The sequence below is a fragment of the Lontra canadensis genome, unplaced genomic scaffold (genome assembly GCF_010015895.1).
Source record: "Lontra canadensis isolate GAN:19392208 unplaced genomic scaffold, GSC_riverotter_1.0 scaffold82, whole genome shotgun sequence".
NCBI classification, from domain to species: Eukaryota; Metazoa; Chordata; class Mammalia; order Carnivora; family Mustelidae; genus Lontra; species Lontra canadensis.
In genome coordinates this window covers 768942-782378 of record NW_022631076.1, presented here as the reverse complement: position 1 = coordinate 782378, position 13437 = coordinate 768942, and the positions used below count along the sequence as shown (strand labels likewise).

General features: G+C 43.5%; 1 protein-coding gene across 1 annotated transcript in view; it reads right to left on the bottom strand.

Annotated features, from left to right (window-relative positions):
• The window catches only part of ALPK2 (alpha kinase 2), a 116016-nt gene extending 103881 nt beyond the window's left edge, over positions 1-12135 (bottom strand). Inside the window, 1 exon segment of the mRNA XM_032882406.1 lies at positions 11475-12135. The gene's annotated coding sequence lies outside the window, so the exon portion shown is untranslated.
• Positions 12136-13437: the final 1302 nt, after the last annotated feature.

Sequence of the window (13437 nt, the reverse complement as noted above, 5' to 3'; positions counted from 1 at the left end):
GCAGAAAGAACCCAGAAAATGAATGGAAACATGCTATCCTTTCACTGCCCAGGAAATGCTGCCCCTCCACCCCACCCCCACAAACATGCGCAGAAAGCAGCAGCTTTTCGCTTAATGGCCGTGTGTCTGTTTATCCGTTTCAGAGGTTTGAGCAGGTGATGGAAGCTAGAGCTGGGGGTTTGACTTGAGAAAAGTTAATATTTCTCAGTATTATTGAACAAACAATGTTAGGGCTAAATGTAAGCATAAGGCAGTAAGAATGGAACCCAAGACCAATTTTAAATTTTTTATGGTATTTTACAACTGAAAGTGCAAGTTGTATTCATGACCTCCTTTACTGGTTTAACTCAGTATAAAATACAGAACAAGGGTTGGTAAACACATAAAAGTATAGCTTCAGAAAGAGAGAGAAAGAAGAAAAGATAAGGAAAGGAAAGGAAAGGAAAAGAAAAGAAAAGAAAAGAAAAGAAAAGAAAAGAAAAGAAAAGAAAAGAAAAGGGGTGCCTGGGTGGCTCAGTGGGTTAAACCTCTGCCTTCAGCTCAGGTCATGATCTCAGGGTCCTGGGATTGAGCCCCGCATCGGGCTCTCTGCTCGGTAGGGAGCCTGCTTCCCCCTCTCTCTCTGTCTGATTCTCTGCCTACTTGTGATCTCTCTCTCTGTCAAATAAATAAATAAAATCTTAAAAAAAAAAAAGAAAGAAAGGAAAGGAAAGGAGGGCAAGGGAAGGGAAGAGAGAGAAGGAAAAGAAACAAGGAAAGAGGGGAAGGCAGAAGGAAGGAAGAAAGAAAGGCAAGAGAAAGAGGCGTAGAGAGTCAGATTTAGAACCGTCCTCCAAATAAGGATATTTGGGATATTTATTGTTGGTCTGGTAAATTTCCCAAAGATGGTAAGCATGCAATTTACATATCTTATATCCCCAGTTAGTATATTGATTGGACATGGCACATAGGTAGGTTTTCCTACCCAAGAAAAGCAGTGGAGTAAGAGTCAGAAGTTTTGGTTCCAACACAACCATTTATCGTATTTGAGAGGCAACATCGCACAGGGTTAGGTTAAGAGCTCCAGAGCCAGATACCCTGGGTTCACACTCCAGCTGCACTCCTTACTAGCCTTGTCAATAAGCGTGTCAGAGCCCCTCCATGCCTCAGCTTCCTCATCTGTAAAATGGTCTATACGTCATAGGTTGTTATAAAGATCAAATGAGTTATTGCCTGTAGAGCTCTTAGTACAGCACTAGGCACAAATGTAAGTGCTCAGGTGATTATTGGAAAAAAAAAAAAAACTAGCCCATACAACTGGCAGCGAGGCTGAGAGCTCTACGACACTTTTTTTTTTATCAGCTTTAATGAGATGTAATTCACATGCCATATAATTCGGTCATTTGCAGTATGCAATTCAGTGGCTTTCAACATATTCAGAGTTGTGCGACCATCACCACAATCAATTTTAGAACATTCTCGTTTCCCAGAAAGAATCCCCCACTCTTTCGTTTTCGAGTCCTGATCCTCCCGTCCCTCCACCCAAACACACACACAGCCCCAAGCAACCACTAATCTACTTTCTGTCTCTGTGGATTTGCCTATTCTGGACATTTCGGGTAAATCGAACCACACGCTACGTGGTCCTTTGTGACTGGCTCCTTTCTCTTCGTACCTTTCCAAGGTTCTTCCGTGTTGTAGCACAGGTCAGTATTCAGTCCTTTTTACGCCATTCTGCAACCCTTCTTCAGAGCAGCTGTCGGTGCAGAAGTGTGTGACTCCGCTGGCTCTCCACATTCCTAGGACACTTACCCAGACAACCAGGAAGGTAGCAGAGGGAGGGCTCCAGAGTCCAGAAAACTCTCCTCATCAGTAAGCATCATAGGACTGAGGACCCACCCAACCCAGGCTTTGTCACTTGTCAGGGACAAATCTACATCTAGCTCTGCCACTTACCTGGTCAAAGTTCTTCATCTGTAAAAGGAGATAATGCTAATATTCTAAGGATTACAATAATCCTTATGGAAATGGCCCAGGGAGAATCTGCTACATAATTGGTTTCTGAGGTAATAATCAGTAGGCTTTAGGGAAAGACGTCACTTGGTTTCATCAATTTCCTTTCCTGCTGTGGGTTGCCACAATAATTTTTTTAAGTGATATACCAATTAAATGTCTAAAAATCTCTCCTGTAATAATAATCTCAAGACATGGCTCCTCCCATTTCCATGCCCAGGGTCCACTGCTATGGATGGAAAGGGAAGAAAGGACAAGTCAAACTGCCAAGAGCTGGGGTGACACTGGGAACCTTATGTGTCATCTCTGACTCCTCCCCAGGTGACTGCTTCTTGACAGTGAAGTCCCACAGGTTACAACACTGACAAACAGGCTATTTGACTCATAGAGACGGTTCAGTCATCAGCGCGGTGCTGACTATAAAGGAGAGAGGACAGTTAAGTCAGGCTGTGGTTCATGTTTCGTGGCTTCTCTGAAGGTTAGAACCCCTGAAGACAGATTTATCATTCTCAGCTAGATGTGGACAACCAATATTGAATTACTGATATGACCAGAGGGAGCCGTGGTGGTGTTCACAGACACTATGGAGAGGTAACATGCTAACTGGAAAGAACGCAAGATTTGAATGATTTTATTTGTGTGTGTGTGTGGTTTTTTGTTTGATTTTTTTTTTTTTTAAGCTATGGGGTCCAGAACGAGCTGCTTCTTTTTTCTTTCTTTTTACTTATTTATTTTACTTACTTATTTATTTGACAGAGAGGAGGCGAGCACAAGCGGGGGGAGCAGTAGAGGGAGAGAGAGAAGCAGGCTCCCCCACTGAGCAGGGATCCCAATGTTGGGCTCGATCCCAAGACCCTGGGATCATGACCTGAGCCAAAGGCAGTTGCTTAACCAACTGAGCCACCCAGGTGCCCCAAACCTGCTTCATTTAAAAAAAAAAAATTGGTTTACTTTTAATTGTACAGATTCTAAATGCATACATTTGTATTTGTAAAAATACATACAAAGGCAAAGCCTCCCTCCATCTCAGTACCTTCTCAAAAGGAAGGGTCACCTAGACTTTCAGGCATTTTTCTATCGATGTATGTATATCATCGTCTAAGTATATATATATGTGTGTGTGTGTGTGTGTGTGTGTGTGTGTGTGTGTGTATTTACATTTATATTCTATTATATTTATATATGTATCCACAAATATATCTATACAATTTCCTCCCATGCATGTGTATAGTCATCTAAATATACATATATAATTTTGTTGCATGCATGGCATTAAATTGTGTATACTTCCCAGGCAGTTGGCTTATCTTACTTAGTAATAAGTGTAGACAGTATTCCAATGTCAATCCAATCCATAAAGGGCCGCACCATGTTGTAAACACTGCTCAATGACATCAGTATTGCCTAGCACGGCAACTCCAGGCGTAATCTCTGTGTTCTTGTATTGAGGACATAGAACCAGGCTAGAGATTTTCACACTTACAAAATGTGTTTCAAAAAAACCTCAAAAAACAAAACAAAACAAAAAACCCAAAACCTAGGGGTGCCTGGGTGGCTCAGTGGGTTAAGCCTCTGCCTTCGGTTCAGGTCATGGTCTTAGGGTCCTGGGATCGAGACCCGCATTGGGCTCTCTGCTCAGCAGGGAGCCTGCTTCCCACACCCCCCTCTGCCTGCATCTCTGCCTACTTGTGATCTCTTGTTCTCTCTCTCTGTCAAATAACTAACTAAATAAATAAAATCTTTAAAACAAAAGCAAAAACAAAACCCATCCTGCTACATGCTTCCTTGGGCACATAAGTGTTTCACTATTAAATACCATGAAATGAAGCTGCGGAATCAGCGAGCCCTCCCCGATTCCCTTTTGATAGATACTCCCAAATGGACTGAGCCCTTTACAGAGCAGTAGAAGGATGTGGTGATGAAAGGCCAGATTCCTGAGTTCAAATCTTAGCTCTGCCCCTTCCTAGCTCACCTTTGCTCTGCCGACATTGTTCATCCGTAAAACTAAGATAATTGCAGTATCGACCTCATTGTTAGGAAAATGACTTGAGTATGTATAAAGCTCTTCTAAATGGCAGAGTAAGAACTCTGTGTTAGTTGCTCTTAGGAGCTTTGGGGTTAAGATCAGTAAAATTACTCAAATATCTTCCTCTTCAATTAAAGAACAGACCAAAAGTTACAGGCGAATTCTTTGAATATTTAGAGCCCTTGACTGTCGCCAAGTTTTCTTCTGGCCAGTCTGCCGCGTTCAGATAGCTGGTGGCGTGGCCGCTGTCAGCAGGAAAGCTGCTGTCAGTTGACAGGGTCAGGGAAGCAATCTCAGTCCACGTGCAGATAACGGGGAACCAGGTCCTCGGGAGCTGGCAGGAAAGCCAGCTGTCACAGTGCTTTCTCACTGGGGACAGCAGGGATTAGTTCTGATTACCCAGCCTAATCCAATGGCCACTGGGTTCCTGCACGCGCTGTCTGAGTAACTATGCCTACTATCCCATGTTAGTTAGGGAAGAGTACCCTCCCCAAAGATGGGTTCTGGGAATCTGGGGAGGTTGGTGGGGAGGAGGCAAACAGGCAGGGAGAGAGACAATGAACATGTCTTGCGTCCCTTGTATGGGTCAGCCCCCAGGCTGGACGCTTCAGGGACATGATCACATCTAACGCTCACAGCAAAACTATCAAGGTAGGTGTTTTTGCCCACTTCACAGATAATGACTTGAAAGCTTAAGGTAACTTTAAAAGCGTTGATGTAACAAACTTAATTCCTCACTGCCTGTGAATGACAGGGTGGGGATAGGAGTTCAGGTTTGTTGTAGTTCAAGCATTGCTGTCTTTCTTGGGTATGATCTTAGGGTTGTGTGTGGGAAGTAGAGGCAAGAAAAGAAGCCCCGGAAAAGATGCTCAATATCATTAGTCATTAGGGAAATTCAAATTAAAACCGTAATGAATGAGATAGCGTTTCACAATCACTGGAATGGTTATATAACACGATGGGCAGCCAAATGTGGGCAAGGATGTGGAGAAAATCCTCAAGCACGGCTGGTTGGAATATAAAACAGGACAGACACTTTGGAAGACGGTTTGGCATTTCCTGAAAACGTTAAACAGGAATTGAACAAAAGACTCAGAAATTCCATTCCTGGGTGTCTACCCAAGAGAAATGAAAACATATACCCACCCGAAGACTTGCACACAAATGTTCCTAACAGGATTATTCATAATAACCCAAAATTGGAAATAACCATTGGAAAGAATGTCCATTGGAAACAACCTAAATGTTCAACTAGTGAATAGATAGATAAATGGGGTAAAGCCAACCATAGGAGACTGTGGAGCAACAAAAAGAAGCAAACTTGGATACCGGGTACAAATAGATGAACCTCAAAAACATTCCAGTGAAAGAAGCCAGACACAAGAGACCACATATTGTAAGTTTCCACTTATATGAGATATCAAAAAGAAGCCATAAAGACCAAAAGTAGATTCGTGATTGCTGGAGATGGAGGCTGAGGGAAAAACACTGATTAATAATAAATGTGCATGAAGGCACCTGGGTGGCTTAGTTGGTTAAGCATCCAACACCTGATCGCAGCTCAGGTCTTGATCTCACAGTCTTGAGTTTGAGCTGGGCTCCATGCTGGATGCGGAGGCTACTTTAAAAAAATAATAAATGTGCACAAGGTTTCTTTTTGGGGTGATGAAAATGTTCCAAAACTGATTGATGGTGATGGTTGTACCACTAGGTAAATTTACTAAAAACATCATTGAAGTAAACACTTAGAAAAGATGAATTATAGGGGTGTTGGGTGGGTGAGAAAAAAAAGATGAATTATACGGTATATGCCTCAATAAAGTTAATTTTTAAAATAGAGGCAAGAAGGAGACGAACATTTCATAAGCATATACTACATTCATGGCAGACTTACTTGTGATAGCAAAAAGTTGCAAGCAACGAAAATGTCCATCAGTAGGAATATGGTTACAGTTTATCTGTTGAACGGGATTTTCTATTAACTGCAGTGGGCATTAAAAATGAGTAAGGCAGTTCTGTATGCATTGATATGAAATGATCTCGAAGATATATTGTTCAGTAAAATAAAATATAGAATTGAGTGTAGAGTATGCTATCACTTGTAGAGGCAAAGCAAGAAGAATATGCTAATATGCGTATTTATACATATAAGGATTCTAAAAACAGACAAGAAACCAGTAACATGGTTGCTGCTGGGAGAAGGTCCAAGAATCCAAGGAAAGAGGGGTGGGGAATCTGTTAAGGACAGCGATTGTCTCTACAGATCCTTTTGGATAATTTAAATTTATACATGTTACCTAAAAAACACAATTTAACTTTTAAATATTAATATTGAGCAACTCCATGTGCCTACGGCATGCCTGGCACATACCTGTGCAGACCACGGAGCCCCAGCTGCCACCTGCTCTGCGTGCGGAAGTTGCTTGAATTTTTTTTAAGGTAGAATAGAGCCTTTCCACTAGTACTCCTCTCCTCTGCTACTTAAAATCTATGACAGTTTCCAATTCTTTAAGGGAGGGCTAAAACAGAGAGCTCAAGGTTCAGTGAACCCTGTGAGAGAGTCTAGTATCTCCTTGATTTTACAACTGAAAAACTCCCCTGGGACAGGCAGCTCAAGTGACTTTTCCAAGGTCACACCGCTTGTTTGTGGCAGAGTCTCTGATTCTTGATTCTGATTTTCAACTCACTCTCTTCAGAGGACATATTCCTCTGCTGGGGTTATCCTTGTCCTCTCTCAGGGTAATGGAAAGGAGAGATCACGATGCTGGCAACATACAGAGCATGACAGTGCTGCTAATGAGACCAGCTGCTGTGGATTAACTGGTTAACATCACTTTGGTTCGAGGCTGAAGGTGGTGGGCTGAAGGCGGTGTCCCATCCAGGCATGTGTCATCAGAGTCCTCACTGTGTCATGAAAACACCCTCTCTCTGGTCCCCTCTCCTCTTGTCCTCTGCTTTCTCTAGGCTCCCTGTGTCCCTCTTTGGAGAGAATGTCTGTTTTAAAGTGGACCAAGAGGTGTGCAATTTCAGGCCTCTGCAGAAAGGGGAGCACCCGGGAAAAGTTATCTTCCCTTCTGTCCCCTTCCTGCCTGGGTCGGGGAAGGGGAGCTGTGGGGAGGGCCAAGCGTCACCTCGGCCACCTTCATCCACCGCCCTTCCCCCAGCCAGTCAGACGGTCTCAGGAGAAGACTTTGTGTTTTTGCCTCCATTTGTCTTGTTTCCTGAAAAATTATTTTTATCGTTCATTATCGAATTGTTTTTGGTAAAGGGTGCCTTAGAGGTAAGGAGCACCACCGCCCCTTAGGAAAGCAGGGGAGTCGTACTGCATCCGTGAGTGCACAGCATTCAAACACGGGACTCTCCTACGGGAGATTCTTTTCATTTGTTTCGGCTGGAGTTTAAAGCAGGCCCATCCTAAGCTGTGAAGTATCCTCGTGACTAAGGGAAGAGATGGTTTGACTTTAGAGTATATCCCAAACCTCCTGGCCATCGCCTTGACCTCACTGCCTTCCCCTACGCCTCTCCCATCACTCAAGCCCGGGAACCGAAGTGCGGGACCTCGCCCTTCCCGCTTCGTGGGCCCTGATTGGTCCAAATTGGTCCCGTACTCTTGCTCCGTGATTGGCTTGTGAACCTAGTTCTAAGCCAATCAGCACGCGGCTCTCTCCAGAAAGTGGTTCAAGAGTCACCCAATCAGCGCAAAGCTTAGGTTCGTAAACAGGGAAAAGAACGCGTGCGGAGCCCATGGGAGGGTACCATTTGAGACCGTGGAAAGCCAGCTGGAGGGTGAAAGCAAAGCACAGAAAGAGCAGAGTCTCCAGAGATGCAGAGAACCAGAACCGAGGTCCTGACCGAACCCCTGAACTTTTCTGTTGTGTGAGCAGTACACTCCCGCGGTTGCTGCTGTTTAAGCTAGTTCAAGTTGATTTTGGATTGTTCCTTCTCGAAAGCATACTGAAGCATCCCTACCTTCCCCTCCCTGGCCCATGGCGCCTGAAATTCCTACCACGGGCCCTCCATTCCACATCTCCTCGTGCAACGTCCCTTTGCCAAGCTACCGGCAGAAGGGAAGCATTTAAGATTAGACAGATTAATCAAGGAATGCTTCTCCAAGAAAGCTCTGGGGACGCCTAATATAACCACATGAATGTCTGAGCTCCCTTTGCATTTGCCTCCTCTTTCTGGCCTTTGTGTTTTGTTTCGCTTTTTGTTATTGTTTCCACAGAAAGACCACCTTCCATCTGGTTCTTATTACGATCAGTCCCACCAGTTTTCAAACCCCAGCTCAAGTGCTAGCTTGTCCTTGAAGCCTCCCCTGACAGCCTCAGCTAGGGAAAAAAAAAAACCAAAAAAACAAAAAACCAGCCCTTTCCCAAATGGTGGACCACTCATCTCCGTGTGCCCGGCCCACAGTCAGTATCCCCCACAAACACACTCACTGTGAAATGTTTGCCTGCAAGACAACTCCTGGGCTTATCTTTTGTAGTCACCCCAGCTCTAGCATACTGGGGCTGGGTCTTCCACATCTCCTGAGAAGGAGGCAAGGTTAGTGACTGAAAAGAATAGGTGTTTTCCTCAGGAATTACAGGCCAAAGAACCGGCTAAAGCAATGGTTCTCAGATGTGGTCCCTGGACCGTGCCATTGGCATCACCTGGGGACTTGCCAGCACTGCAAAATCTTGGGACCTTCAGAACCAGAAACTCTAGAGGAGGGACCCAGTAACCTGCATTGTAACAAGCTCTCTGGATACTGTTGCACTTTATAGTTTGAGAACCAGTGGAGTAGAGGAAAATCTTAAACTACCAGCTGAGGAGCAAATGAGCCTGTTTATCCAAGAGCAGGACTGAAGTGAAGATCGAGGTGAGTTGTGGGTTCTTTTCTCTCCTGAAGGTTGGGCATTTATTCTTTCCTTTTTGCCAACCCTAAGATGACATGCTTACTTTCTCCCAAGTTTCTTTACATTTCTGAATTTCTAGATTTCCTTTTTTGGTAGAATTAAACCCAGAATAACAGGATTCCTTGGGGATCTGTCAGTAGCTCAAACAAAGAATTTATCAGGCTACTCTGGTGTGCCAGGGCAGAAGCTGTGGCATAGCTCAGTAAAGACAGTGCAGTGATAAAGATGTGGATAGCTTTCTTTGGAGCTGTCCCATGAGGCCTGCTTGTGACCCTTGTCTGCTCCATCCCTCTGTGCCTGACTCGCCCTCACTCCAGAACCAGGAAGTATCCTGTTCATTATGCACTTTCATGACTGACCTCGAAATTCCATGGCTCCTGAAATGTCCACCCAGTCACTGTCTCCACTCAGCCGCTATGGCCAGCCCATTTCAGTCTCACGTGCCCTCACTCCACTCTGCCTCTGTCCAAGCAAAAAGGGATCAGTGAAAGGCACAGCTAGAACCTTTGACAAAAGACTGGATTTGTGCCTTGATTTTCATAATCATCACAGAGATATCACCTTGTATGCATGGATTTAACTTGACCCTCCATTCCTATGAATTATGAGAACTCATTTAAATACGGTACTGATATATACTAAAAAGTATCAGGCCAGATGATATTGAGAAATCTATGCCTCTCCTTTTAGATAATATATGCCCCATCAACCATTTCCAAACAAAAAATAGTTTCTCTTATTTATCATAGATGTGTTCTCAAATATAGTCCCTTTTGTTTTGGTCTCAAACACACTGTTTTTAAGGTCAGAAGATTCCTCGAAAAATCTAATTTCCTATGTTATTTTTGTTTAATCATGGCATCAAAAATGTGTTGCTCCTACTGCTTTAATAGTTTGTATTATGAAAGCATTTGGAAGTTTTAGCAAAAAAAAAAAAAAGAGAGAGAGAGAAAGAGAGGTTTTTTTAAATTGACCAAGAAGAACTGGCCTTTGGGGAGAAGCTAGGATGTAACACATACCTTAAGTACATTTACTCATGTCCCCATCACTCCTGTCAGTGTGGATGTTGCTATCATCATTTTATAGATGAGAAGTTCAGACAAGCTGGAAACTGGGCTAGAGTCAGGATTTGATTGGAAATCTGACTCTAGAGCCTGGACTTTACTCAGCACCCCTGCTTCCCCCACACATCCACCCAGGTGACAGCACCCACTGTTTCCTCCTTGCATAGGCTCATATCTACATGTAGGTGTCCATGGGGTGCTTAAAAATGAATTAGATGGGGCCAGGGGAGGAAAATTTTTGCAGTTGACAAAAACAGGAATTCCACCCAACCCAAAAGTCTGCCCCAAATTGTGACCGTTTTTGCAAAACTTCAAAATAACTTTGGCACTAGACTTGTTTTAAATCCTGATTTCCCAGATCTGAACATGCTTATTGACCATCAGTGCCTGTTAATACAGGATTTGTCAGTTTGTTGATTGAGGTCACTCCCAGCATCCTGGATTTTGGTTCCAAAGCCTCACAGCAATTTACCCTTAGCTGGTGTGCTGTAAAAAAAAAAAAATCATCTCTTACCATTCCTGTTTACTTAAGCTTCAAAAATGAAGGATACCTTTGCTTCAGGAAAAGGTTGGCAAAGGGAAATATTAGAGCAGAAGCAGCTCTAAATGCTGTTCTTGCTTTTATCTATTTTTAAATGATTGCCAGATGTCTATAACTGACACCCTTCATCAGTGGTTTTCAATTTGAGATGTGTTCATCAAAATGCAATGTGACAGTGGTGCCATTTTATTGATGGATTTGTTGATTGACTTTTTGCCTTAGATTTTTAAAGATTCCGTTTAACAACTGGAGTACAAGGTCATGCCTATAGTTAACAATACCGTATTGTACACTTTAAAATTCATCGGGATAGTAGATGTCATGCTAAGTGTCCTTCAATTCAAAAAAAAAGTGGGGGGAGAGAGGAAAGCAAATCTACCTAATGACTCAATGAGTGTCTGCGTCAGCCATCTTGAAATGCCTGATAGCTTTTCAGCAATTTGCATTCTGGGTGTCACTGTGAGTCCACCCAGAGAGTAGGGATTTTTGATTATTCATATAATTCAAGCAATAACTTTTGACTAAAATCTTCAAATATTCCAGGCAAAAGGATCTGGGGCCTGAGTTACCTGGATAATTACTTCAGTTTTTCAGGTTACTTTGCAAAGCCTTTGCAGATCACTCCTGTGAGTCATCCTCTATGTTTGTTTTCTCTGCGTGTTGAGAGAGCCCTGATGTGAGAAAGTCCATTTTAATTGCTGCCAGGCCAAAATAAACAGACAAGAAAAATAACCATTTCCAAAAAAGGGTCTCAATGGACCTAAAGTACAAATGATAATTCGACCACTTTAAAACCCTAGATAGCCAAATGTGCCAGACAGCCCCTCCTCGTTCCCTCCTGTTCTAGGTCATAAGGAAACCATCGGCTTTGTTCCTTACGGCAGATGATGCAAACAACTACATATTTAAAGCGCAGCCATTCCTTATGTAAAAACCAAAGGCTAGATACTTACTTTTCAATACCTTTTATCCAAGAGACGTGATAAGAGGACTGGCTCGGCTGTGGGCTCCCCAGGCTGTGTGGGAGGTATTGACTGGGTGTCCCTGCTCCTGGGACAGGGGATTCAGAGAAGTTACAAGGTTCAGGGTCTTTTCCACATTCGGGTCAAAGCACGGTTGGGTCTGTTTCCAGAAAAGCTCCTATCTTCCTAAGAGGGAAAATTCTGTTCCCCAGGGAACGTCTGGAAGAAGACATTTTTTTTCCCTGCCCTTGAATGAACTAGGTCATTTCTGAAGCTGGAGAATATTTTTTAGCATCCCTGTGATGAAACTTGAGGGCTGTTGCTGCAGGAGGTGTGACACTTGTTGACGCCGCCGGGGAGGCCCTGGCAGAGGGGGCTGGTGAAATGCAGCTCCAGTGAGCTGACGAAACAACGCAGACGAGCTGTCCCAGAGGCTCTGTCTCCGAGGCTTGGGACACTGAGCACCGCTCTCAGGGCTGTGCAGGACCTCAGGTTTAGTGGCTTGCCTCTTAGAAAAGCAGAATCTTGCTGTCTGATAAAGTCTGTGAGGCCAGAGTAACACGGGCAGTTCTCATACCAAGAATACAAGGCATTTGAAGCACACATAGGAAACCCGTGCAGGGGGTGGAAGGGGGTGGAGGGGAGGGGAAAGAAGAGGCACGATGTTGTTCGTTTACAACTGGCATTACAGTCGTTCTCTGAAGTTCTCTGAAAAATGCAGAAACCACCGCAAGGCGGGATCTGCCCTCCTCCCTCCCCCTGTCATGGTCCTCCCCCCACACCCCTCCCTCCCTTCCTCTCTCTCTCTGTCTCTCTCTCTCTCTCTCTCTCACACACACACACACACACACACACACACACACATTTTCTCTTCCTATTTTGACCATAGTAGTAAGAAGAGAGGAAGCACACCGTAGAAGAACACCCCCAAATCCGTCAAACTGTCAAGAATTGTTCATGTTACATACCAAAGTAGAATTTGTCACGCGGGCATTTCTTTTATTGAATTTTGTCCAAATCCAAGACAGAAGGTTAAAAAAAAAAATCCAGAAGTGTTCTTCTGTAACTACTTTGCTTCTCTGGAAAAGTGTGTGCCACACCTGGAAACGGACAGCTTGGAAAGAAATGTCTCAGGACACTCACAGAGATGGCTAAAATTAGCAGCTCTGAGTGGGTGACTTTGAAAGGGACATAACTGGATATATTCACTCTGTACCGGGCAGCGGAATCCTCAAAAGCAGACTGTTCTTACACAGTGCAACGTCTGCATCGCTACGCCAGGATGTAATGAAATTTTCACAAGAGGAGAAGTCATCATCTAAAGTTATTAAATATCAAGAAGTATACGGCTGATGTGTTCTGTTTCTCAGTTTTCTGAAAGCCGAGAGACTCTAAAGTAATGACTGTCTCGTTGGGAACACATCTATGAAATGCAACCACGTGTAGAAATTACCACCCCTTGGTGACGGTGGCCATCGGCTGGTTTTATTTAAAGCTGGATCCTCTTCACAGAGGCTCTTTCCAAGTAAAAGGAGAGAACATTAAGTTAAGAGAGCAGATAAGAGGAAAGTGTGATGATAAAAAATAAACAAAAGTTATCACACAGCAACAGGATAGGATAAAGACAAAAGGGATCCAACGTCCCAGTGTGGTAGACAGACGCATGCGGTCATGAGAGAATTGTTGCCTGGGAGTTCTTAAATGGAAAAGTTGACACTCATTATGAAACTTGTTTTTGTTCCTGACAAACAGTCAGTGCCTAGCATTTATCTTCTATAAAATAAGTTTAAGGAGCAGAGGATTAAAATATACATTTATATTTATATTTATATACGTTATATATAGTAGATTTGCCTACATATGTTTTATTGCTTATCTCATTCACCTGCAGCCATAGAATTTCTGTTTTAATCTTAGGGTTGGGGGGCAGGAACAGAAGACAATCAGAAACTGA